The sequence below is a fragment of the Mustela nigripes genome, chromosome X, assembly GCF_022355385.1.
Source record: "Mustela nigripes isolate SB6536 chromosome X, MUSNIG.SB6536, whole genome shotgun sequence".
NCBI lineage: Eukaryota > Metazoa > Chordata > Mammalia > Carnivora > Mustelidae > Mustela > Mustela nigripes.
This window is the reverse complement of record NC_081575.1, coordinates 50,449,702-50,475,586: the sequence shown is the minus strand read 5'-3', so window position 1 is coordinate 50,475,586 and position 25,885 is coordinate 50,449,702. Positions and strand designations below refer to the sequence as shown.

At 35.7% G+C, this 25,885-nt stretch overlaps 1 protein-coding gene across 1 annotated transcript in view; it reads left to right on the top strand.

The window, feature by feature from the left end:
• Positions 1-25,885, top strand: part of DIAPH2 (diaphanous related formin 2) — a 987,699-nt gene that overhangs the window by 834,975 nt on the left and 126,839 nt on the right. The gene's annotated exons all lie outside the window — the stretch shown is intronic.

Below are 25,885 nucleotides of genomic sequence, written 5' to 3'. Positions count from 1 at the left end.
TTAACTGGAGCTATTAGTCCTTTGACAGTACTGCATGCTATTGACAGTATCTTTTAATTTGCTTAATTTTCTGACATTTTCTATGTTAATTTTTTGACTTTGGGATTTTTAAATGCCAGATTTGTGCTTAAAATAGAAACCCCCCCCACTAATAAGATTTAGGCATATCACCTAAGTACTACAGATGTAGTACTTATCCCAGATATAATAGGGGGAGATAAAGAAAGGATCATAGATAATAAATTTGCCCTGCTTTCTCCACAAAGTTATTACTGCAAGCTTTAAGTCTCAGCTTTTATTGATAATATAAATACGAGTTATGTAAGGAAAGCTTATACCTATTTATAATAGCATTCAAATCTGGTTTTAGTAATTGCTTTAGGCCAGACCACTCCATAAACAGTCCCAAGGCAATTTGAAAATAGGTATTTGTTCAATAATCTTTTTTATTGCATATGCATTTTATTTTATGACTTTTGTAATTAAAGTAATAAAATTCAATAGTATTTCCTGGTTAACTAGCAGGTAAACAACTTTGTACAATATGAATGTATTTTATCTCATGAAACAATGGATGGTCATTCAAAAGGAAGATTGTTAGGAGAGGATAGGAAAAGGTAGTATTTTCCATTGGTGATCAGGCTTGTAACAAAACAATTCCTACTATAATCCTAGAGAATTTCATCTGACTAAATCTCCACTCAAATGACAAGCATGGAATGAGGGCTATAGTCAGAGGAACAAAGGATGGGAGGACCTATATCTGAATGAGTGCCCCCGTAGTTCTCTTTAGAGGGACCCATTATGCCCTCCATTGGCACGTCTCACCATTGCTTGTGAAAATACTTGGCATTGAATTATAGTGTAGGTCTTACATTGTACTTGCTAAAATTGCTTATGCAATTTCAATTGGCTGTGGTATTTATCATGTTCTGTCCTCAGCATTATGTAGCATGATTAAGCCTATAATGCAGCTGCTTTGTGTATGTGTGTATGCATATCAAGTGAATGTTCTGTATTGCGCAAATACTAGTTAAAGTTTCTAGAGTGCTGAGGTGTCTAGATGAAGGATAGTAAGTCTTGGGCTTAAAAAACAGACTTTTGTGCTGTTCTTCAGGATCAGAATTGGTTATATATATATGGGTATATATATCTATCTATTGGTGAACAAAATAAATCTGTCTTCAGTGTTAATAGAAGTTGCACATGGGTATCAAGAAGTAAAAATCTTCTAAGATAATTATAAAATCATGTTGTATAGCTCAGTTTTTACAATGGTTCAAATATGGGGGCATTTGTTTATGCCATGAATTAGTATATATACAATTTTTAACCTACAACACCCTTAAAAATGGCTTTAGAAGTACAAACTTGGTTGGTTTCTTTTAAAGTAGGTAGAGGTCTGGAGGATGAATATTAATTATAAAAACCTCTGAAAATTAGACTTGGTAAAATGAGCTATGTCATATGAAACAGCTCCTGCTTTCATTGATCTGCTCTATTGTTTTTTTAAATTTCTATATCATTTATTTCTGCCCCACACTTTATTATTCCCTTCTTCTTCTGTCTTTAGGCTTCTTTTGTTTTTCTTTTCTAGCTCCTTTAGGTGCGAGGTTAGGTTGTTTATTTGAAATTTTTTTTGAGATAGGCCTGTATTGCTATATACTGCTCTCTTAGGACTGCTTCTGTTGCTTCCAAAATATTTTGGACCATTGTGTTTTCAATTTCAATTTTTACCTTGTATTCCTTTAATTTTCTGTGATTTTCTGGTTGACCTATCCATTGTTTAGTAGCATATTGTTTAACTTCCATATATTCGTGGTCTTTCCGAATTTTTTCTTGTGCTTAACTTTTGGTTTCATAGCATTGTGGTCAGAAAAGGTGCATGGTATTATTTCAATCTCTTTGTATTTGTTGAGGGCTACTTGTGACCTAATATGTGATCTATTCTGAATAATGTCCCATGTGCATTTGAAAAACCTGTGTATTCTGCTGTTTTAGGATGGAATGTTCTTAAAGTATCTGTTAATTCTATCTGGTCAAGTGTGTTATTCAGAGCTGTTGTTTCCTTCTTTCTTTCCTGTTTGAAAGATTTATTTATTCATTTGAGAGAAACAGAGAGAGCAAGTGAGGGGAGGGACAGAAGAAGAGAGAAATCATCTGCAAGTCATGGATCCTGACTCAGGGCTTAATTTCACAACACTAAGATCACAACCTGAGCTGAAACCCAAGAGTCAGGTGCTTAATACCCTGCACCACCCAGCCACTCATCCTTGTTAATTATCTATTTAGATGATCTGTCCATTGATGTAAGTGGGGTGTTAAAGTCCCCTACTCTTCTATTATTATCAATGAGTTCCTTTATGTTTGTAATTATTTTATATATTGGGTGATCCCAGGCTGGGTGCATAAATAGTTATAATTGTTAGATCTTCTTGTTGGATTGTCCCCTTTATTATAATATAGTGCCCTTCTTCATCTCTTTTTACAGTCTTTGTTTTCAAGTCTAGTTTATCTGATGTAAGTATTGCTATTTCAGCTTTCTTTTGACATCCATTTGTGTGATAAATATTTCTCCAACCTTCATTTTCATCTGCAGGTGTCTTGGGTCTAAAAAGAGTCTCTTGTAAGCAGCATGGAGATGGGTCTTTTTTTTTTCCATTCTGACAGCCTATGCCTTTTGATTGGAATGTATAGTCATTTACATTCAGAGTAATTATTGATAGATATATATTTATTGCCATTTTTTTGGTTTTATCATTGTTTCTGGAGATTTTCTCTGATCTTTTCTAATCGTTGTCACATTTGGTCTCTCCTTTGCACCCAAGGAATCCCCTTCAATATTTCTTGGAGGACTAGTTTAGTAGTCATAAACTCCTTTAGTTTTTGTTTGTCTGGGAGACTCTATCTGTCCTACAATTCTAAATGACAGCCTTGCTGGGTAGACTATTCTTGGCTGCATATTTTTCCCATTCAGCGCTTTGAATAAATCATGCCACTCTCTCTGGCTTGCCAACTTTCTGTAAGGGTATCTGCAGTTAGCCTTATGGGTCTTCTCATATAAATTAGGCTTCTTTTGTCTTTTTCCCTTTAAGATTTTTTTTCTTTATCATTATAGCTTGCAAATTTAATTACAATATATCTTGGTATGGCCTGCATTTGTTGGTTTTGATGGGAGTTCTCTGTGCCTCCCAGATCTAAATGTCTGTTTCTTTCCCCAGATTTGGGAAGTTTTCAGCTGTCATTTCTTCAAATAAGTTTTCTACCCCTTTCTCTCTCTTATTCTGGGACTCCTATAATGCAAATGCCTTTGTGTGGTTTTGTTGTTGTTGTTGTTTTTACATTTGGTGGAGTCACTGAGTTCCCTAAGTCTGTCCTTCTGTTTCATAGTTCTTCTTTCTCTCTTTTGTTGAACTTCATAATTTCCATTATTTTGTCTTGTAGGTCACTAATTCATTACTTTGCTTCTTCCAGCCCAGTGTTCATTGAATCAAACCTGTTTCCTGTCTTGTTTACTTCATTTCTCATCTTTGATTGATTCTTTTTTATTTCTTTTGTCTCTGTGGTAAGGGTCTCACTGTTGTCTCTTTTTTATTCTTTTTTTTTTTTAGATTTTATTTATTTATTTGACAGTGAGAGAGGGAATACAAGTGGGGGTTAGGAGGAAGGGAGAAGCAGGCTTCCTGCCAAGCAGGCATCCCAGTGCAGAGCTCAATCCCAGGACCCTGGGACCATGACCTGAGCCAAGGGCAGACACTTAATGACTGAGGCACCCAGGTGCCCCTCACTGATGTCTTCTATTCTTTTCTCAAGCCCATTGAGTATCCTTATGATTGTTACTTTAAATTCTCCATCAGGCATATTACTTATATCTGTTTCACTTAGATCTCTGGCTGTGGGCTTATAATCTTCTTTCATCTCGGATAAATTCCTCTTATCTTTGTGTTTTATGTAAGTCTCTGCCTTCTTTTTGTTAGAAAATCCGGTTATGTCTGCAGTCCTTCGATGTGGCCTCTTCTCTCCCTTTAGTTGTGGAATTTGTTCTGTCAGTCTTCAGGTTGATTTCTGGGATATTTAGCATTATTTGATAGTTATCTCACTGTGTTCATGGGACAAGACAAGCCCAGGATCCTCCTACTTTATTGCCATACTGGTTTTCTGGTGTTTTTTGTTTGTTTGTTTGTTTTGTTTTGTTTTGTTTTTCACCCTCAGTAAATATGACACAACACAATAATATTGAGGGGGTGGGTATGTTGAGACCCACCCACAGCAATAAAAAGTGATTGCTAATACGCTGATTCCAGTGAAGGAGATGAACTAATCATCAAAACAGATAACATCTTACAAAGAAAAAATATAGGATTCAAAACTAATTGCAACTGGTCTCAGCCAAGTAAAAAATATGTATGTAGTTGTTGAAAAAAATCAAAATGAAATACATCAAAATATTAAGTCCTTATAGCTATATCACAGTACTGTGGGTGCTTTTTAGTTTCTTCCAACTTTTCATAACACTCTTTCATGACCATGTGCCAGTTATATCATCAGAATAAATAAAATAGGATTTAAAACATTTTTAAGATGAAAAGGAACTTTAAACACAGAGTAGTTCTCCTCTATTTAAAGAAAAAATAGACACACCTCAAGTATGCTCTGAGGACCTTGTTGGATTTAGAGAACAGCACAGTATTTGATGTTAATGATGATTATGTAAATCAGCAATGATGAATTTTCTGTAGATTTCCTTTTTGTATGCAGCAAAATGTGTATCTGTGAAACATTTCTATACAAATGGCTAAGATAAAATGTGTTAGTATTTAAAATTTATAAACACTCAGCTACCCAAATCAACTCATTCTCTGAGGTTTCTGGATAGTAGAAATTATATTTTAGCTTTTTCTATTTTAAAATGAAATTGATCTATAGCTATGTGTCCTATTAAATTATGCAATATTATTATATCTAAGCTTCCTCTCCTAAATAAGCATCCATAGCTATTTATTGAGACTTTATTTTCAAATGCCCATGGCAACAAATGCTTAAGTGACTGTCTTTGTTCTTCTGTAAATGGCCCAGTTAGATGTTAAAATATATCCTATTTTCCTCAAATGTGAGGCTTTTACTGTTCGATATTGTGTTTGTTGCTTGACCCTTGCTTTTTTGGACTTCCTTTGCACAAAGTAAGAGAAGAAATATTTACGTATTTCCCAACTTTTGCAGATTATGAAAATCAAATCATAAATTATTCAAGCTATTTTGAAAGCTTCCTGAGAAAAAGTATATAACATAAGGAATACAATATTTAGAATCATATCTCCTTGCTGGTTTTATTACAGTTGAAGCACACGGTTGCTATTTAATCCTCTCCTCTTAAAGATAAAATCATACAATAACAACAAAACACAATAATGCTAACAGTGAATTCATTTCCTTGTGGAAAAATCTAAAGTAGTATATATTCATCTTTTATGTATGAATATGCTTGTAGCATTAATTGAGTCTTCATTACTGCTTAGCAATCTCCTTATCCATTGTTCACCAAATCACATGCCTTGGTAGTTATTTCAGATCTGTTCTATTCTCTCCAATCCCTCAAACTAAAACTCATTCCGAATAGGCTCAGTAAATTACCTTATGTTCCAAGCTCCCTCGTTTTCTTTCTGTACCCCTTCCTGAGGCCCATATTTTACTAGTCCTCTCACTCCTCTTATACCCTTCAGAATCATGCATCATGAGTTATCCTCTGTTTCTTTTTTCTTAATGTCTTGCTTTAAATTGATTTCTTTTTCCTACAGAAATGCTGAGGTCTTTCTTGTACTTTAAAAGCCAAGCTCAATGATAAATAAACCAAAAAATAAATAAATGAAAATAGGTCTCCAAGCTACTACCTTATGTCCAGCTGGGGAGAAATGACATGGCCACACCAAAGAGGAGATGCGTATATATCTGTGTGTATGTACAATGTATGAATTTATATGCAGTGACACCCATAGAATAACCTTATGTGACCTACTGAGAACTTGCCTCTCCTGAGAGGTTGGTTTAATTGGAATTGCTTAATCCGTTATGAGGCCTTGATGGTCAGTCAGTCCTCTCTTCTCCTTAATCTTTATTGTGAAATTTCCAAATATATACAAAATAGAATAATATAATTAACCCAGCATCTAGCTTCAACAAGGATCAGTTCACTGTCAATCTTGTTCTGTCTGTACTCCCACCTTTGGATATTTTCAAACAAGTCCTAGACATTACATTTTTTCATCAGTAAATAATTCTATATGTATTCATAAAATAGTATTTTATATTAGTATATATAGTATTATTTCTAACATAACCAAATAATTCTATCATATCTTATTAAAAAAGTTTCATTACTAATGAATATCCAGTGTTCACATTTCATGGCCTACTGTGCCTTCTCTCTGCCTCCTGGCCCCAGTTTAAATCAAGAACTAACTAAAATTTATTTATTATTAGGTTACTGCCTATGTTCTCCTCTAGGATTCTGATGGATTCCTGCCTCACATTGAGGTCTTTTATCCATTTCAAGTTTACCACCTTACACCAGTTAGAATGGCCAAAATCAACAAGAAGGTAAACAACAAGTGCTGGAGAGGATGTGGAGAAAGGGGAGCCCTCTTCCACAGTTGATGGGAATGCAAGTTGGTGCAGCCCCTTTGGAAAATATTGTGGAGATTCCTCAAAAAATTAAAACAATAGTAGGATTCACCTCATGGTTGTTTTGGGGACTAAATGAGTTAACATTGGTAAAGTACTTATAACAGTGCTTGGTAAGCATTTCTTCAACACATAATAAAGCTTATCTCCCTCTGGAAGAGTTATCCCTGAATATTTAATTAATAAAAGCTAGACTTAGTTGTTCCTGCCACATTACTGAATGGCTGTATGAGTTCTAGTAGTTTGGGGGTGGAGTCTTTTGGGTTTTCCCATATATATATTATATATAATATGTTATATAATATAATCGTTATTACCATTATATTAACTGGCATTTATTTATTTATTTGCCACCTTGTTCTGTTATTTAACAATGTATTTTGCACATTCTTTTGTATGAATGCGTATCTTCCTTATTCCTTTGTACTGCTGTGTAGTATTTTTTTAAACTGACATTTAATATACCAGGCATCGTGGCTCACATATTTTCTAGGTCACTTAATCTTTGTATCAGTCTTTTAAGATTAGTAATATTATTCTTATTTTACATATAAGGGTACTGAGTAGTTCAGTAGGTTGTCCAACATAATAAGCTAATAAGTGATGGTGTAGATATGGCAAATATAAAAGAAGCTGTGTGAGGATTAGGAATACAGACTATGGAGCTTAGCTGTCTGGGTTCACATCCTGTCGCTACCACTTCTTAGTTGTGCATCTTGAGCAAGTTACTCAGCCTCTATTTCAGTCTCCTTTTTTGTAAAATGAGCATAATAGAAATAATTACCTCATAGGTTATTCTGAGGATTAAATGAATTAACGCTTGCAAAGTGCCTAAAATGGTGCCTAGTACATCATAAGCATTTTGTATGTATTAGCTTGTTGTTGTTACTGCTATTATTAATCATTATCAATTAATTTTTTAGCTCTGATTTTAAGAAGGCTACAGTTAAGAGGGAGAGATTGAAGGTATTCATAGGAAGGGGAGAAACATAGCATTAACTTTCAGGGGTAGAGAAAAAAGAGAGGTGTTTCTACCACAAAGATGGACAGGACAGAAGATAACTGATGTCTAGATGAAGGCGGATGATGAAACTTGCAGTATAGACTCATTCTTACAAATTAGAAGGCAAGATCATCTTTTAGGAATGAGTAAAGTAGAGTAGAATTGGAAGCCTGTGGAGTCAAGAGGAGTTTGGACACACTTGAGGAGTAAGTCAGGGAGCACGTATTAGACATAGCCAAGTTAAGTCTTGTCAGTACTCAATCGCAGCTTGATTCCCTGAGGCTAAGGAAGCTAATGCTCAGGGAGGGGTACCTCAGCAGCCTACTGAAGCCAGCAAGTCTGGACATGGTTGAGTGGGATGGTTATGATGGTAAGTAGAAGTGCAGGTGCGTTGAACAGGGAATCAGGAAACGTGGAATCTTTTTCCAGTTATGCTATCACCTATGAAATAGGTCATCTGACCTCCAGATCTCAGTTAATTCCCTTATGAAATGAGAGAGCTTCATCATTTTATCTCTAACTTCCCCTCTAACTCCAGAATTTGTGACCCTAAGGGGCTGATTCTAGAGTCTAGCTGTAGGAGAAAGGAGTCAATTGAAATGCCCAAAGTAACAAAGTGATGGAAAGCTCAGGGAGGTTGGGATGCAGGTTCAATAAAAGGGAAGGTAGAGGAGAGTCATGTTAGTCAGGCTCAATTTCAGTCCTTTCCATCCTTAAAATTTGTATCTGTGTTCAAAAAAAATTTTAAACTAGTTCCAACTTCTTGTAGCAGATATTTTGGATATTGTGAATTTAATAGGCTGTGTTTGACACACAAAAAACTAAATGTTATTTATTTTAGTTTTCATATCTAAAATGTTCATTAACACATAAAAAATAAAGTTTACTTATAGGGGTTTATTTTCCTGCTTTTAAGCAGAAGATAACAAAAGAGTATTTTATGCTTTCCTGTGCCCATAATCATATTACATTTCAGAGTAGCTAACTAGGTTGCTTGAACATGCTGTTACAGAACTGGTTAATCCATAATTCAGTAGGTTCTTGGCTTCCAAGTTGCCTTATTGACAAGCCTGAAGAAAGTAGATGGAACTAATTAGCACTCAAGCATTATAAAATAGGAAGAATTAAATAAAGCAGCTTCAATATTAAACTCAGACCCCTGTGAGGATACTCCCTTTAGTTATGGGGATTTTGAAATGATGGACAGGCTAAACCAAAACTCATAATCCTATTACAGTCTCCTACACCCACCTAATAAGCTTTAAGAACTGTTTCCTTAGTTTGGGATATTGCCATCTTCCTCTAGGCTTTTCCATATATAGCTTATAAATTCTTTACTGTTCCCACTAAATGCTTTGTTTTTTAAAAGAGTGTAAAAGAGAGAATGTAAGTATATATACATATTGATGCATTTTGACTATATTAATACTGTTGGCCTGTAGGGAACTTCAGATTATTAATAATTAGAAGAAAGCTTTTTAAGAGAAAAGCTTCAGGCTTAGCTATAATGAGGCATTTGAAAAGGAGAAAGGGATATGTTTGTGTACATAGTGAAAGTATTGAGCCCTTTGGAATGTTATGAGCCATGGTGTGCTAATAAATGTTCCAGCAGACATCTTTGTACCCCTGATGTACCCTTGCAAAATGCCTTTAGTTCACATTTTTTAAAAAATATTTCTACCTCCTGACATTTGTTGCTGGGGGCAAGGGTGTAACAGGGTAAATGTGATGGAGAAAGAATAGTAGTAAGAAGCAGATAAATTGGTGGTCTAGAATAATGAGGCCATTTTCAGCTGAGCTCTGTGGTTCATGTGAATTAATTAACCCCTTACAAGCATTTGTCTGACAATCCTAATTCTCATTCAGTTCAATGCATTTTATAATTATCGTTTAACTAAATAGCACTAAAAACTGTTTATATCCTGGCATTAAGGGAGCTTTGTAGAATTCTATTCCTATAAATCATCTGAACTTGTTTACAATTTGCAGTAGTCTTCTTTTTCTCCTGGTTTGTGCTCAGGTTGCTGTTTGCTGTTTTTAAAATTTTTTGCAGGGTACTAATTATAGACATGCTTTGAAGTTTGGCTAGCTTTCTAAGGGTGAAGGACATCAGTAAAGACCATTTTCACATTTTCATTGGAAGAATTTAGGCTTAAACTATTATCTGTCATGTTAAACAAAATTAATCCAATAATGCTAAATGGATATAGAATGATTAATTACTTGTTCTTAAGACCTTTGTCATTTAGTTCTTTGTGCTAAGATGGTGATAAAACACTTTTACACAGAAAGAGAGAAATGAGAGTATTGATGATGCTGTGAAAGAGTATGAAAACACTGGAGAAATGTGTTTAAGATGGGAAGTGAGAAGTAGGCATAGGCTCACTGCCTATGCCCTGCATATGTAATTACTTTTTCTTTTCCTACTAAAACTTGAGGTAATATTAAAAGGATTTTACTTAATTATGTCTTTGTTGATTGTAAGAAACAAAAAACCATTTTTTTAAATTGAAGAGTAATTGACATACAATATTGTATTATTTTCATGTGTATAACAGTGATTTGATATTTATATACATTACAAAATGGTCACCGAGTTAAGTCTAGTTATTATATGTCATCATATAAATTTGTTACAATATTGTTGACTATATTCCCTATGCTGCATATTATATCTTTGTGTCTTATTTATTTTATAACTGGAAGCTATATAAATTAAGCATTTATTGGAGAGATACAGAAAGGCTCAAGGGAATTTAGGACAGGAAATATCCTACATCTAGACCTAGATCCCTGGAAATGGGATCTTCATTCTACATTCAAGTTGTCTCTGGGATGCCACACAGCACAAGTTCATGGGCCTTTTTTTAAAAGAGTACTTTGATTATCGTGTGCTTGGAGGGAAACTCTGCTTATCCTGGTCTAACTGTCCCTTCTAGTTCCTGACAAAGACTCTTGGTCCCAATTCCACATTTCTGTGAGAGGAATGTTATTTGATGCCACTCACCCCCCCCCTTTTTTTGCATTAGGGCCTAGGATGGCTGCCCTTTAGGTCAGATTCCTACCCAGGTTCAATCAGCTGTTAATTCATGTTATATATAAAATTTATTTAATTCTTACAGCAATCCTATTGGATGGGTTAAGTCCTATTATTCCTTTTATGCGGAGGGGGAGACAAGGCAAGAAGAGGTTAAGTAGCATTTCCAAGGTTACGTATCTATATGCTGAGTTAGAAAATCTGGTTTCTATTCCTTGACCTGCCACTGTGTGAATGACTTAGAGGAAATCATTTAATATCCCTGGGCATTCGGCCATTCCACAAACACTTCAAAAATTATTTTTCGGGGTGCTGGGGTGGCTCAGTGGTTAAGCCTCTGCCTTCGGCTCAGGTCATGATCCCAGGGTCCTGGGTTCGAGCCCTGCATCTGGCTCTCTGCTCAGCGGGGAGCCTGATTCCCCCCCTCTCTCTGCCTGCCTCTTTGCCTATTTGTGATATCTATCTGTTAAATAAATAAATAAAATCTTTAAAGAAATTATTTTTCTAATTTTTGTTATTAAAAAGCTAAAGCAGGAAATGGAAGCCCAATGACACATTGTGTTCAGGCTTTTTTGGTTATAAGGTATAGAAATCAAACTGGCTTGAACTAAGTGGAATTTATTCAAGGACATAATAGGCAACCTTTTGGACCTCCAAGGACAGGAAACAGCAGTCAGATCATAGAATTCCTTGCTTGGACTGGAAACAAAACTAGAAAAAGTTTGAAATACAAGTTGCTTTCTCTGTCCTTCCATATTCTCATTCATCTCTGTCTCCTCTTTTTCTCTATTGGTTTCCTTTGTTTAAACATGACTGCCATAGATGGGAATAAAGCTTGACCCTTACTTCAAGTGCTAATATTTACATACTGGTCTCTTTGACCAAATTCTTGTTGAATCTAACTGGCACAGCCTAGCCTATGGATTTGTTCCCTTGGGTCAGGTGTCCAACCTGTTTCAATCAATCAGGGCAGGAATAAGATCACATGGTTCATCAGATTGCTGCATCTTCCAGGAACTATATGGAAGAGCATATTCTCCGAGAATGAAATACGGGAAGGGTAAGCAAATGGACAGATGTTTGCTCTACCCCTAATTCTAGTACTATAACACTGTTCTAAATATATTGTGTATTTCACCACAGATCATCATTTTGGCTACATAGATAGTATTTTTTCCATTTAATAAGCACTTGCCATATACCAAATACTTTACTAGGAATGTTTTAGGTGCTGGGACTCCATTTACTTGCCTGTAAAATGAACCATCCTGTCCAGCTTTATAATTCTGGACACACACATACATTTATGCTTTTATTTATATTTTAATGAATATAAAATATTCATTAAAATATAAATACCACCAGCCCAACAAGAATTTATTTATCCAAATAAATGTTCTTTAAAGTGCCATGATTTGAGCTGAAGAAGAAAGTCAATATCGTATCTTTGTAGTTTTTAACCAAATTTTAGTATTACATGGCCTATTTACCCACCTTATTTATTCTATTTAGCTCTGAAATACTTGTCTTATTTTCCAAAACTCAGGCCTACTATAAAAGATCAAAGGTTTGTTGTCATTGGAACTATTGAAAAGAATGTGAGGCTGACTCTATTAAATATATTCCAGAGTGGCTGCACCAGCTTGCATTCCCACCAACAGTGTAGGAGGGTTCCCCTTTCTCCGCATCCTCGCCAGCATCTGTCATTTCCTGACTTGTTGATTTAGCCATTCTGACTGGTGTGAGGTGATATCTCATTGTGGTTTTGATTTGTATTTCCCTGATGCTGAGTGATATGGAGCACTTTTTCATGTGTCTGTTCGCCATCTGGATGTCTTCTTTGCAGAAATGTCTGTTCATATTCCAAAGAGGCACTTCACAAACGGCTCTCACAATGATAGAATCAAGCAATGGTTCTCTAAGTCCCACAGCAACCACATTGATGAGGGTAGATCTCATTTGCTATCCATGTAAGTTATTTAAAAAATCATTCACATTACTTATAGTATCAGAATTAAAAGAAAGTATAGGAAATACAAATGCCCAATTCAAGCTAGTTAGCCAGTTATGTGACTTAAAAAATAATTTGGTTGGGTTCTTTACTGAAATGTTAAAAAGAAAAAAAATTCTATCTCCCATTTACTTAAACTACTATAACCATGATCAGTATACATTTATTTTCTTATGCCCACATAGAAAAAATAAGATTGAAATGCTATGGACACACTGAAAACTTAAGTAGGTGAATTTAGAGCTTTTAGAAGACTGGGAACACCACCCTGTCATAGACCTCTCCCCGAACCACCCAATTTCATTAATCCTTGTTTGTTGTTGTTGTTTCACCATAGTTGTACAGAATCAGCACTGCAAGTACAGGCAAAAACCAACCAAGTAGATTTACCAAATCTGTTGGTATTTGCCTGGTTTTGTGTTGGTGTCAGGCGCAGTCTTACTGTGATGGCTATGTAGCTTGGATATGTGTGTTTGTGTATAGGTATATATGAATATAGTTACGTGGACAACTTCAAAATTATGGGGTTAAATATGCTTTATTTAAGAAGTGGTTTGAGAAAAGTACTGTATATATTTTTTTTCTATAGATTAAAATATCTTAATTTCTCCCTTTAATCTATCTAGATTAGTCATTCTAATTTCTAAGAGGAATGGAAGACAATTTTAAAGCTAAAATTAGCATTCTGTCTAAGCAGTATAATCTCATGAACACACTTTTTTTTTAAAAAAAGATCTTATTTATTTATTTGACAGACAGAGATCATAAGTAGGCAGAGAGGCCAGCAGAGAGAGGAAGGGAAGCAAGCTCCCTGCTGAGCAGAGAGCCGGATGCAGGGCTCTATCCCAGGACCCTGGGATCATGAGCTGAGCCGAAGGCAGAGGCTTTAACCCACTGAGCCACCCAGGCACCCCTGAACACACCCTGTTTTTAAGGCTTAGAACAATAAATGTTTTACTTAATCAAAAATAACTGATATGAAAAGTCTGTTATAAAAGTGATTTCAGAAGTTTCAGATGTTAATCACCATTTCCATAATCTAAAGCCCTGTGTTTCTCATTTAATTCCAAGGTAAGTTATTTCTAAAAATCTACTAATAGTTACACTAATTTATTTTTGTTGTTATTACACAAAGATTTAAAACCAGTACAATCTTCCTTCTTTCTAATAGGCTTCTTTCTAAACTAGAATACTAGTTCCTTCTTTCTAATAGGCTTCTTTCTAAACTAGTATACTAGTTTCTACACTTTTCCTGTGGAATTATACTTTAGGTCCTAAGATACAGTATAGAAGAATCCTTCTAAATGTGACTGGAGGCTGGGGGCACCTGAGTAGCTCAGTCAGTTGAACATCTTTGTTTTAGCTCGAGTCATGATCTCAGAGTCGTGAGATCGAGCCCTGCATCATTGGCTCCATGCTCAGTGGGGAGTCTGCTCAAGATTCTCTCTCTCCCTTTCTTTCTACCCCTCCCCCGACTCATGCATGCATGAGCTCTCTCCACCCCCCAAATAAATAAATAAATCTTTAAAAATAATAAAATAAATGTGAAACAGGAGCTACCTTTGTACAGGACATATTTTTTATGTTAATCACAGTCCTGACTCATTTCTGTCCTGGCCGTATGTCTCATCTTCTCTGTTCTACATGGCTTTAATGGCCGGGAGGAAAGAAAAATAAAATAACTCTAAGATGAATAGTAGATTTTTTTTCAGTTGAAAATAACTTTAACATATATTTCATAGTCTGCAAGGGAATATATAACTGGTGTCTGGTGTTTTCAGATACTATAATTTATCCCTTTAGAAAATCCTAGCAGAGACCCATGTATTTAATATGGGGGTACACAATTAGGTGCTTAATCTAGGCCTCGAAAAATGTGATTTGAGCTGATTTGTAGAGGTACTATAAAAGCTGAAAAGTCAGCTTGACAACATTCCTGCTGGGATTGGCCTTTAATAAATGTTTGTGGTGGTATTTGAAGTCCATGCCACTTTAGTGGCATCACTAAGAGATGATGCAAACAGTAAAACTAGAGTTCACTGCTTATCAGGGAATGAGTGAAGGCTCCCAAGCTGAAGGTTCATTAGGTCTGTCTGTAAGAGCTATCAATCAGAGCAAGCTGGCAGGTGAATACTTAAAAAAAAAAAAATAGAAGCACAATTTTCCCACTTAGGGTTTTTCCACATTTTATCCCTACTTCCATTACATTGTCCACTGAGGAAGTAGAATACTAGGCCATTATAATGTTCCTAATGTCATCCACTGACCACTGTCACTTATGAGCATGTCTACTGCTATCCTCTTTGTAATCATCATCATCATTTAGGGTAAATAGGATAGAATGGTTCTCAAAGTACACAAGACTCTGAGGGGATAGGGACTTGTCTCATATTCATTAGCCCCAGTATCTTACCACAATGACACACATAGAATGTTCTCAGTTGTTTATTGATCTTAACACCAAGAACAGAAACCATTGTGTGAATCTAGCTTATATATGGCCTTTACCACCCCATTCCCCATCTCTCTTTGTCTAACAGAATTTGAGAAAATTATTTCTTATATTTCTCCCATATGTCAAGTGTGTATTATTTTGTATTTAGCAAACCTGTGTTATTTAAGTTTGATATTGGTATATCTGTTTGTTAAGATAAATAAAATATTTCAAAGGACTTAAAAATTAATATATAATGTATCATTAGCCCCAGGGGCACAGGTCTGTGAATCGTTTACACATTTCACAGCACTCACCATAGCACATACCCTCCCCAATGTCCATAACCCCACCACCCTCTCCTAACCCCCCTCCCACCGGCAACCCTCAGTTAGTTTTGTGTCAAAGGACTTTTTTTTTAAGTGGATTATTGTAAAGGAAATGAAGAAAGGTTGAATAAACAATTTATTGGGGTTTTTTTTTAAGTTTTTGTTTTTTTTTTTTTAAATTTAAGTACTCTCTACACCCAGTGTGGGGCTCGAACTCACAACCCTGAGATCGAGAGTTGAATGCTCTATTGACTGAACCAGGTAGGCACCCCTACGATATATTAAGTTTTGTGTGCACATTTTATGTAATACTACATGTTCCTTAATTTGTTAACTAGATAGATGATTGTGATACTGATAGTATATCCATGTGACAAATCCCAGCAAAGGTAATATGTTGTGTATACCTGTTGTAACTTGAACAGACTGACAGATGGTACAGTTCACCTCATCAAATATGTAAGAAACCATGGTAGGTTTAACAGAACAAATAGTTCAGCTAAGAAAATGACAGGTTGATGATGGCATGGCAGGCTTTAATTATTAGCATCACCAATATAATGTGAATATGTAATGTACATTATATAATATTTAACTCTTTTTTAATCAGCACCAAATTAAGCTAGAGCTGTATTTATAAATCTGTGTTCATGTCTAATATTTAAAATTAATTTGTGAAACAATACCCCTCTCAGAATAGAGATTTAGTAAATCTATTCCATTAAGCACAAGTTGATTTTATTTCCAGGGGGCATCCATTAGGACAAACATCATGAAAGGCCACTGCCCAAAATGTTGATTCCCTGGCTGACACCTGGAAGAAAAATCAACTTACGTTTAATGGAGTAGACTGTCTAAATCCCTGTTTTGAGAAGAGTGCACATTCATGAATATGTATTCATTGCCAAATTTAATAAATTCTAATAGTGAAGGACATTTGTATCATAAAAAGTAGCATTTATTCATTAACTTAGTTCTTTCCAAAGAAAGAAGCAAAAATTCAGCTTGGGATGGAATGCTAGCAATAACCAGTTCATTTATTGTGTGACACATTCATCATGACACATTCAACTTTATAATAATAACCAATGAAATAAAAGTGTAGTATGTGTCTAATCTGTAGTCTGATATTTATCCTGAACCAGTATTAAAAATGTACTACTTGTGATTTTGTCTTACTCGGTGCTGTGGTTCAGGATAATACCTCTTTATCTGTTTTCACATTTCAAAGAATTTTCTGTTTATTCTTTTCTGCAATAATAAATCACCCTTGTGCAACATGCGCTGATCCAAGATCAGCCACATAAATGGCCCAAGTGCTGTTTTAAACAAGAATGGGTGATTGTACAACATGACTTTTTAAGAAAATCAAATGCCAACATTTCTGGTAGAAACAAAATATTCATTTCAACCAATCCCCCCTTACTTTCTGCCTAGGCACTCTGTACTGGGTGCCATGTATAACCATATTACTATCTTCCTGACATTCCTGCACATCAGGTTTCATTTTCCCCAGGCTTATAGAAGAATGGAAGAATCGAGAAGTTAAGTTGGTTGGCAAAGGCCACAGCTAGGAAGCAGGTGGATCTGTATCTGAACACCAGTTTGTCTAATTCCAAACCACATGCTCTGGTATTTCCTTGCAGTGTTGCCTTTCACTTGGGGGTTTATGCAAAAGATTTATGAGATGACTCAGATTTTCTTCTGTCACACTCCTAGAAACACTTGTACCTGAATTTTTAGTTCTTGCCTCAACTAAGACTGGTAACATCACCACATTTTAAAGAACAAGTGATTCATTTGTGGAAATATTTGTTGGAATACTTTTAAGAGTTTTCAAATCAGAGAGTTGAAAATTCATGCTGTACTCTAGGTAGGCATTATTGATCCCAAGCCATCTCTTGCAGCTAGATGTAAATCCTTTTCTTAAAGATCTCTGATGAAAAACAGTTCAGGCTTTTCCATGGTAATTTACCTTGCCTGTAAAGGCTTGCAGATAGGGGTATGCACATTGTTAAGGCTGATGACATAATGCCCAGTTCCAGTGAATCAAGCCAATAAAGTAATAATCCTTTTTTTAAAGTTAAAATCTTGAAAGGGCCTCTGGAAATTACCTAGAGGAAGTTTATGTGATTTTGCCATTTCTCTAGGTAAGGCAGTGACGTCTGAACTTTTAAATGAGCAGGCCTTGAGTAGGTCATGAGATTTTATTTTGCATTTGGATTTTCTTTTTTTTTTTTTTTTAAGATTTTATTTATTTATTTGACAGAGAGAGATCACAAGTAGGCAGAGAAGCAGGCAGAGAGAGAGAGAGGAGGAAGCAGGCTCCCCGCTGAGCAGAGAGCCTGATGCGGGACTCGATCCCAGGACCCTGAGATCATGACCTGAGCCGAAGGCAGCGGCTTAACCCACTGAGCCACCCAGGTGCCCTGGATTTTCTTTATACTTTTTTTTGAGAGAAAGAGAGAGAGAGAGTATGAGTTAGGTGGAGGTGCAGAGGTAGAGAGATTATCTCAAGCTGACTTGGAGCCCACCACTGTGGGGCTCAATTTCATGACCCTGAGATCGTGACCTGAGCCGAAAGAGTTGGACGTATAACCAACTGAGCCACCCAGGCACCCCTGGACTCCCTACAATTTAAATCAAAGATCTCTACCTTAAATGTAAATGAGTGGAATGTTGACAATTGATATAACTTTAAAAATTATTACAGTTGTTTTCAGGTAGCTTTAGTCTTCAGTTTAAGTATCCTATCCTATTTTGTAACTGGTTGCATGTTTGTCCTTTTAATAAGACTGTGAGCAATCAGAGGGCAAGAATTCTGTCTTACTCATCACGGTGTCTCTAGTATTTAGCATAGTGCTTGACATAAAGTCAGTAATTAACTGTTGAATAAGTGAATTTATTTCTCCAATTGATATTGCTTAGACCAGCCTTTCTCATACTTTCCCACAAAGGCATCCTGCTAATTTACTGCTATTTTTCTGTCTTGGCTCATATTATTTCTCTTACCTGGAGTTATCTTTCCTTCTCATCCTCACCTAAGTAAATCCAACTATTTCTTCCTCGTGCAGTTAGTTGATCCATGAGTACTGTTCTGGCTATTCTAGCTAGCACAGAGTCATGTCCCCGCTGCCCATACTCCTTTAGCCCCCATGGGCTGCCCCATACACTTTAGCCCTTTATATTATTTGTTAAATTTGTATTTTTTTTGACCTTGTCTCCCCAACCATTATGAAAAGTGCCCATGTTATTTACACTGTTTTCTTTCCCTTTGATAATGACCTAAGCATAGACTAGACCAAGAAATGACAAACTGACTTACAGGCCAAATCTGGCCCATATTCTAAGAAAAAATATTTACATTTTAAATTATTGAAAACAATCACAAGAATATTTTGCAACGTGAAAATTAAATGAAATTTAACTTCACATTAGTAAAGTTTTCTAGAACGTTCATTTATATATTATCTGTGGTGGCTTTGGTACTACAACAGCAGAGTTGAGTACTTGTGACAGAGACCCTGTGGCCCACAAAGCACAGAACACTACCTGGCCCTTTACAGAGAAAATTTGTCAACTTCTAGACTAAACCAAAAATGAGTACTTACTGGTTAAATAATTCAGTATCTTATGACTATTCCATTATAAAACAAGATACTTTAAAAGGACTCAATTATGTAATTTTACCTTAAATAACAAAAAAATAATAAAAGCAAGCCTTAGAGCATAGGTGTAATTCTTGTTTTTTAGCTGATGAGATACAGAAGTTTCTGTTTTCTCCATCTTTGGTAAACTGTAGTGCCCTTAGCAGTTTGAAGCCTTCTCAACCTATGTAGAACCTCTTCTTTGGAGATTCTTAAGAACAGGGTAGATGATTAGCATTCTGGGATGGACTGGATAACCACGAGTATTGTGCAACTCAGTCATTCCTGGGATCTCTTCTATATTTAAACCTTGCTTTATTAAAAATGAGAAAATTGATTTATGAAAATGAAGTCTTCTCATCCCTCAAACTCCCATAGTCTCTTTTGCCAGAATGCCTACCCCTCTCTATTTTTGGTTTGATCTAATTCTTTTAATTAAGTAGGAGATACTTAAAGTTCACAATGTTTAAACCAATATGTTTGATTTAGTGATAAAAATCTGTGGTTTGTCAACTTTTCAAGGCATAATCCTGGCTTCAACCTTATCTGACAAGTAGTCAGTCTAGCAGGTCTGAGGATGAAAACCAGAGCATTTCATCCTTTCAGGCACGACTTTCTATTTATCTTCTGAAGCAAAACTCACTATTGCTCTATAGAAAATGAATAGGGTTAAATGAGTATAAAAGGCCCTTATTTGCCTTGGTACAATTAATTCATTTAGTGTACAGTTGCCGTTGATTAGGCCTACAATATGTATAGGTATATTTCAAATGAGGGAGGGGGGATCCTCTAAACATAGCTTATTTGATTAATGTAAATTATTCTTTTACTCACTGAATATGTAAAGTATGTACATTTAGTCTTGCTGTCAAAAGGTAGCTCTGTGCCATTGGTTTCTGTAGCAGGCAAGGCCTACTGCATCCTGTACTGCATTTTCAGAGAGGTAATCCTAATGACAGCTTGAACAATTGCCTTAATGAGCCAGAAAGGTGTTCTTTTTTATTCTCATTTAAGCTACTTAGAGTCATCTGAAATACATATCATCTGTGGATACTACAAAGTGAAAAAAGCCATGGTTATCTTATTAATGTGTTTCTCCAAGCATGTTAAGAGTGAACTATCAATCAGTCCTTTGCCAAGAAAATGGCTTGTCAATGTTATCTAGGTGATATGCCATTTGAAATGCAAGTTTTAGAGTCTAACTACCATGCTAGCTAAGTAAATACAGTTGTCAAGCTTCATCTCTTGGTCATTTCAGGAAAGGGTGTAGGGCTTCCCAAACTGATTACAAAATAGCATTAGTATTGTAAGCCTAAAGTGAACAACATGTTCCATTTTTTAAAAAGTTAAGACACTGTACATGAGTCATCAGGAAGATGTTAAAATCTACCCACATGCACCATATTATGTAAAATTCAGCTCAATTGCAGCTTTGCTTCATGTCCTTAGAACCCAATACATTAAAACTTAAGACAAATTTCCTGTTATCTAAGTCTTTAGTTCTAAGTGAAATGTTCATATTTTCTTATTAATTTCAGTCCGTTAAAGATAATTCATGTCATGTTAACATAAAGATTTAGAAAATCATGTTCAAATTTTGGTTAAATTAATGAAATATATACCTGTAATTCACTGTGGTGTTTTGATTTGGTTATATAATGTAGCTATACTATTCACATGGAGCCAAGAAAAGTAGTGGTTTAACACATTAGTATAGTAAAAGTATACATTTATACTTAAGCCATTCCCTTTAGCCAAGGATTTGTATAAACTGGCCAAGTTCAGCTTGGGCTTGTGATAGAAGTGAAATAGCAACGTTACAACCACTCCAAGCTAAGGTTCCTTTCTGTCACCATGTCTGCATCTTCCCTAATCTTAAGTAAATTGTATGTCTCCTGCGTCTCAGAACTGAAAGTCTGAAATTAAACCAGTATTTATTTATTATTTTTTAAAGATTTTTATTTATTTATTTGAAAGAGAGATCACAAGTAAGCAGAGAGACAGGCAGAGAGAGAGATGGGGAAGCAGGCTCCTTGGCAAGCAGAGAGCCCAATGTGGGGCTCGATCCCAGGACCCTGAGATCATGACCTAAGCCGAAGGCAGAGGCTTCAACCCACTGAGCCATCCAGGCGCCCTTCAACCAATATTTAAGAACTTAAAAAAGTACTTTTGTACAGAAGTTGTACTGTGAGATATAACTTTTAAAAAAATCTGAGCTGTAGAATTTTTAAATTGAATGAGTAGTACTGTTTTAAAAAATTTTTGTCTTCTTCAGATTAAATAATCCATTGTGCTAGGATAAAAAGTTGGGCAAGTGAATCATTTCCATAGTTTTCAGGATGTGAATCAAATAATTACTAAATGGACTTCAAGTACATGTGAAATTATATTTCCCTATAAATGTCTTACTGAAATCGCACATTGGTTTCTGTGTGTATTTGAACTGTGAAGTGAAGTATGGGGACTATTTAAAGAATGTAGATTTAATGCCTAGGTAATTGGGTACTTTCCCAGTTATAGACCTTCAGTAAGTTTCCAGTGAAACAACACTGAGAAGTTCCTCATCGCAGCTACATCTTAAATGACAAATACTCAGCAACCTAGGCATAATTTGGTGATAAGTGGAAGAGTGACTCTTATAGTTAGTTACTTATTTGTGGAATTTTCCAAAGGTAGCTTGCATCATAACTTCCTTATAAGGAGAAACATTTCATGAGAATCTTTTGGTGTTGCTGCAGTTGTGTAACAATCCCCAAAGAAGGGCAATGTGCATGCACTTAAAGCATTTGTTTCATAAATCTTATTGCTAGTAAAGCCAAAATTTCAATTCCACAGTTATTAAACTCCTAGAGATGATAATTACAATGCATTATTGGTCAAATTTTATTCTTTTTATAAAATCTCAAAGAAAATGTGACATTCTGCTATGTCCTTGAATCTCTGGTTATGTAAATCTGTTTGTCTATAATACATTACTTGGTTTCTCTGCAGCTCTGTTTTCAAGCTGATGATGCTAAATTTTGTGTTAATTCACATCTAGACATATGGGTATATTTGAAATCACCTAATTTGAAATTGTAGCTCTTAGAGTTAGCTCTAAGAAATGTAATTAGGTAAAGAATATTTTGAGTGAAATATTGAATAAATTAGTAGAAACATAGTTAATTTTTCAATGCATCCCCAAATAGTAGGCTTGGAAAGTGGTGATTTTTACCTTAATTTTAAATTATGTACATCTTATGGGCAAGAAGCAAGTTTTTCCCTATTTTAGGCAAGTCAGATTAAATGCTAGTTCTATTAATGCAAAGAAACTAGACTCATTTGATGATGACTTAATACTGTTAAAAAATAACAAGATAAGGAAATTCTTGGTTCCTTCCTGTAGTTTTCTATCTTTTTGCCCCAGTTTTCTTATTTTGTTCAATCTACAGTTAGATTATGATAGAATGCCATGGGACCATACTGTTCTTTGAATCTCATGATTGGTTGTTTTGTTTTGTTTTGTTTTTGTTTTTGTTTTTAATTTTTTATTTTTTATAAACATATATTTTTATCCCCAGGGTTGTTTTTAATTCCATTCCTGATAGCTATTTTTAAAATATCAAACTTTTTCTGTAAAAAGAGAAAGGAGAATTTTGACTTACAAAGTGACTTATAAGCTATTCCAATGATTGGTTGTATTTGAGAAAGGCAATGTACCCCTTTCTTTGTTCCTCAAAATCAGTAATACTGCCTATTTCTTTTCTGAAACAAGAAAGAACGAACTATATATCACAGTTCTCTCATCTCTGGCAAATCTATAATTCCCAAGTCCTTATTTTTGGCCCTCCACCCTCATTGGAGGCTACTTCTCTCTTATTAGTATGTGGTCATCAGAGAATTACAACAGACAGAAAGTATATCTTACCTTTCTGCTGGAAAGGTGTTGTCTACCTTAGACCACTGAAACTTGAGCTAAACCCATGCCCCCAAAAAACAAGGGCCAGGAAGTCATTTTGCTTATTGGGAGGCTTCAGGGATCAGGGAAAAGAAGAGGAGGGAAAGTCTTGGCATCTACTCCAGAATTGTCCTTGATTGTTAAACTTTGATCTAATCTCTCAATGGTAGGTATATCATCAACATTCTGTGTATATCTCGTACATGAGAGCAAAATACCAGAAGTTTCAGGTCTTCTTTAAAATTGTGCCCTTTAGGGGCACCTGGGTGGCTCAGTGAGTTAAAGCCTCTGCTTTTGGCTCGGGTCATGGTCTCAGGGTCCTGGGATCGAGCCCCGCATCGGGCTCTCTGCTTGGCAGAGAGCCTGCTTCCTCTTCTCTCTCTGCCTGCCTCTCTGCCTACTTGTGATCTCTGTCTGTCAAATAAATAAATAAAATATTTTTTAAAAAATTGTACCTTTTATTTGTTTCCTTTGCATGTTCTATTTTCCTGATCAACTTTCTGAGCCCTGGGCAAGTTAGTTAACCTTTCTGAGCCCCAAAGGCTTCATCTGTAAAATGAGTGGTTTAGAATAAATGATCTTTATGATCATTTCCATTGCAAGCATTCTGTGCTATGAACCCTCAAAGCTATAAACTATATGAGAATAAGAACCAATATTTTAAAATATTTTTAATCCCTCCAACAGGCCCTAATGTAACTTTGAGTTTACTGCCTTGCTTCTGCTATTTGAAGTAAAGAATAGATTTTTGAAGACAGCTCTAACATGTACTAAACTAGATTAGAAATTGGACATTCTGTTTTAATTGCAGGCCAGGCTATTTATCAGGTATAGATGTCATAGGAACTTGCGTGTTTCAATAGTAAAAACATTGTGGGAAATGAATCATTGGGATGAGATTATGTAACCCCATTTAAAAGAATAATACTTTAATATTTGGCTGTAAAAGGATTGTGGATTGAATTGTGTCCCTTCCAATCTCTCAAGAAAGATATATTGATGTCCTCACTCCCTGGTACTTGTGAACATGACCTTATTTGAAAATAGGGTCTTTGTAGATGTAATAAAGTTGAGATAAGGGGTGCCTGAGTGGCTTAGTGGGTTAAGCCTCTGCCTTCAGCTCAGGTCATGAGCTGGGATGAGCCCCGCATCAGGCTCTCTGCTCAGCAGAGAGGCTGCTTCCCCCTCTCTCTCTCTGCCTGCCTCTCTGCCTACTTGTGATCTCTCTCTGTCAAATAAATAAATAAAATCTTTAAAAATAAATAAATAAATAATAAATTAAAGTTGAGATAAGATCATACTGGATTAGGGTAAGCCCTAAAATCAGTGACTAGTGTATTTAGAGGAAGACCATGTGGAGACACAGGGATCAAGGGTTGAAGGCCATGTGATGATGGAAGGAGAGATTGCCGTGATGCAGCTGCAAGTCAAGGGATACCAGGGACTAATGGCAACCACCAGAAACGAGGAAAGAGGCACAGAACATATTCTCCCTCAGAGCCTCCAGAAAGAACCAATGTTACCAACACTTATTTCATACTTCTAGGCTCCAGAGCTGTGAGCGAATACATTTCTGTGGTTTTAAGCCACCCAGTTTGTGGTAATTCATTACGATAGGCATTGGAAACTAATACAGAAGGCTTGGACACCTGCCTAGGGAAAGTCCCCAAGGGAGATGGCTCTGGACTAGATCAGTTATAGATTGCAACCACTGTAGGATATCTACCTTCAGCCTAGAACATCTTTATAAATCGAGATGAAAACTGAAAGAAACTATGATTTCTTTGGAAGCAACCCAGAATTCTGTAAGAGATTAGGAAATATCTAATAAAAACTCTAATCAGCCTATACTAGTATCCTATTTGTTATAACTATTACTGGTCCCTTGAAAGCTACCTTTGACCCAGCATTTCATACTTACAAGCCTCAAGGTAAGCTACAGGAAGACTATTCCTTAGAGTTATTGGCCATTTATTGGTAAACCTTTTTCTACCTTATGCAGGTTTCCTTTCTCTGATTTTAGTTAACCATTTATACAGTTAGATACTAAGGATCTTTGAGCTTCAAAGAATGGACAGTGATTATATCCATTTAATCTGTTTATTTGCCCATTAGGAAAAATCTTTCTCCTACTCTACAAAAACCTCATCCATTCCTCCACCATGCATAGCTCAGATCTCATCTACCTCATGAAGGCACCATTGACCACCCTATTTTGAAATAATCTGCTTTCCATAACTACATAATTTATGCTGTGTAATTTCCCTTGATGCCTAGCAAATAGTACCTACCCTTATTATAGTTTTGTTTTGGTATCTGTGTGACTCATCTCCTTGACTAGATTGGGACTAGAGGATGGGAATTATAATTCATGCTGTTTTGTCTATCTACCCCATACCTGCAATACACAAAGAGCAGTGTATGCACATCATTAAGTACATTGTGATGAGTCTTTTTCAATTATGGTAGACAGATTATGATAGAATTGACAACTTAATTCAACAGTTAACTGGTTCTTATAGAACTCATCATTATTTGAAAAAAATCAAGACAATCTATATTCTAAGACTCCAGCACAGAATTTCTGGTTAATAGTGGTTGACATAGTTTATTCTCTTGCTTGTTATTTTCAAGTTGTGCTATTGCTTTGATGTCATTTTTAAAAGCAATATTTATAAATATAATTCATAAAAGTATGGTGTCATTGGCCAGTGAAAAGAATTGCTGCCAGTGTTAGAGAAGAAACTATAGTTTACTGGAAATTGCTGACCTCCTCACAAAAGTGATGAATTAACAACCACATACAGCA